Source organism: Octodon degus, unplaced genomic scaffold (assembly GCF_000260255.1).
Source record: "Octodon degus isolate 3935 unplaced genomic scaffold, OctDeg1.0 scaffold00072, whole genome shotgun sequence".
NCBI lineage: Eukaryota > Metazoa > Chordata > Mammalia > Rodentia > Octodontidae > Octodon > Octodon degus.
This window is the reverse complement of record NW_004524648.1, coordinates 5,628,787-5,631,524: the sequence shown is the minus strand read 5'-3', so window position 1 is coordinate 5,631,524 and position 2,738 is coordinate 5,628,787.

The following is a 2,738-nucleotide window of genomic DNA, read 5'->3' as shown; positions in this document are numbered from 1 at the left end:
AGTTGATTTTCCATACCAACATTTATTCTGCAATCTGGTTGAAATCCTTGGTTTTCCAAATATATGTATTTAGAATTTTATAATAAAATTTTAATGTCCTCTAAACAACATGAAAGCTATATAAAGTGTTCTTGTTTTTCTGAGGATAAGAAGAAATAAAAGTTAAAACACTGATGATGCCATTTAATAGCAAAACTTTTTTTTTTTCACTGCTCGGGATCAAGTTTAGAGCCTCACGCGTGGTAGGCAAGTGCCGCACCACTGAGCTTCAGCCCCAGCTCACTGTTTATTAGGCTTGTTGGGCTTAGCTGTCTCTGAAAAGCAGAAATCGTAGGATCAAACCACTGAATACTGCACTTAGATTCACTAATTTTAAATAATTTGCTCTGTTTCCTTTATTATACAAATATGCTTTCTCATTGCTACTCAGATATCATAAAAACCATTAAGGTTTCCTCTAAACCAAGGACACAAGCCTGGTATGATAGCCCGCCTTGTACTCCTAGTATTCTGGAACCTGAGGCAGAATTGTGAGTTGGAAGCCAGCATGGACTACATAGCAAAATCCTGTGTCAAAAACACAAAAGATAAAATGAAAACTACAAGCACTATTATATAGTACATAACTGAAATTTCAGTGTCATAGCAAATATCTATGAAATTTTAACAACTGATAGATTACCTTATATACCCTATATTATTGCTGTTTTCCAATTATGTCCCAAATATCCCTCATACTTGTATTCTATAGAATTCAAGACCTAATTAAGTATCACACCCTGCATTTGGTTGTCTCTTCGGTCATCCTTTAATGCAAGAGACTCCCCCTGCGTTTTCTTCTTTCATGTTAATCATTTTTGAAGGTGAAAACCCAGTTGCCATGTTGCAAATATTGTATTTACCGCTTTCCTCTTGTTTGGATTCAGGTTGAACTTTGTTGGAAAAACACAGATGATGGGGCTGGAGAGATGGCTCAGTGGTCTAAAGCACCTACTTAGAACAAGCTAAGCTAAGCAAAGCACAGGGACCACGGTTCAATCCTCCAGCACCACATGCCAGCCAGCCCCGCCCCCTGGTGGGCTGAGCTGGCCACACACACACACACAATAAATAAATGTAATAAATAAAAATATTAAAAAAAAAACAAAACACAGATGATGTGGTACACGTCCCATTCCACCAAGTTAAGAGGCGCAATACCTTGTCTCATTTTTGCTGATAGGAACTCTTTATTTGCTGTATAAAATAATACACCAAATTATTTGATTTATTGATACTCATATTAAGTAATAATACTTATTTCCTTTGTAATAACTAATCTGTAGAGAAATGTTTTTTTGTTTTTGCGGAACCGGGGATTAGAACTCTGGCACTTCCGCTTGCCAAGGAAGCGCTTATTCCACTGAGCATCACCCTGGCCCTGAGAAATGTTTTGAGATTACATTTCATTCAAGTTATAGGTCTACTGATGATTTTTTTTCTTCTGTATTTAGGACGGGGTCCATAGGGTCTCACTACATAGACTGGACTTGTAGTGATTCTCCTGTTTTCAGTCTCTCAAGTGCTGGGATTACAGGTGGGTGCCACCATGCCCAGTGTCATCGCGAGGGCGGGATGTCTGATGATCTTTGCTCTGGTTATTTGCTATTGGGTGGGCAGTGGTGAATTCCAAATTTTTTTTTTTTTTTTTTTTTTTTCTGGCTCAGAATGCCTTCAGGGCAGGTTTGCCTGGCTTGAGTTCTGAGGATCAAACCACAGCAACCTGAGCCTGACTGCTTTGTTTAACCAGGCACTTAAAGAACTGAGCTAAGGGGCAGGTCCCCCCAAATTCTATTATTCCTTCTACACAGCTTTTTCTTTTGGAGCCCAGTGGATTCCTCCACATAATGAAAGGCATAGGGTTCAACAAACTTGAGTCTGTGAACACTCCTTGAAGGTTCCCATCTGCCCTCTCCTGGAGCTGCGACGGCTCCTGGACCATGAAATCGCAGCCTCTTCCCAGGCACAGCTAGTCCAAACTCCTAAGCCCTCTGCTCGTGAAATGTGGGCTCCTGGCTAAATCATCTGTAGTGGGACATGACCTAAGGCATGTTTGCCCTTTTCAGGCCCCAAGATGACCCGGTGTGTCCCCTTCGTGATTGTTTTCCTCTTCCTGGCCTCAACCCATGGCCTCAAAGAGGACCATGCCTTAGGTCAACTGTCAGTAAATGATGACCACCTCTGGTGGAAACTGGTTTGTTGTCTGTTTGGGTAACTAAAGTTGCATTTCACACAGCCACATTCTCTCACTGGCCCACTGTCAGTAGCTGCTTTCATTTGAACAAATGGCTGAATTGAGTAGCTGGGGCAGACCAGCCCACCAAACCTGAAATATTTACTTTCTGGCCATTCGCAGAAAACGTTTGTCAGCCTTTCTGAAGTCTACAGTATGTTTTCTACAGGTAAGAAATAGTAACTTTTCCATTAAGTGGGCTCCTTTATTTCTACCATGAGAGTATCTGGGACATGTCTATCTTGGGAAAAGCTTTAGCTCATACGTCACTTAGCTCTCTCCCCCTTTGAGCCGCCAAACTCCTGGAAACACGTGACCTGGGGTCTAAAGGCCAATGTCTCCTAGCCTTCCTCCACATCGACTGCGCACTCAGTCCATAACTCCCTCTCTCTGCCTATCGCCATAGCAGCAGATCTGTTGGCTTCTTTCCACACCCCATAAACTGACCCTCCTTTCCAAGTCACAT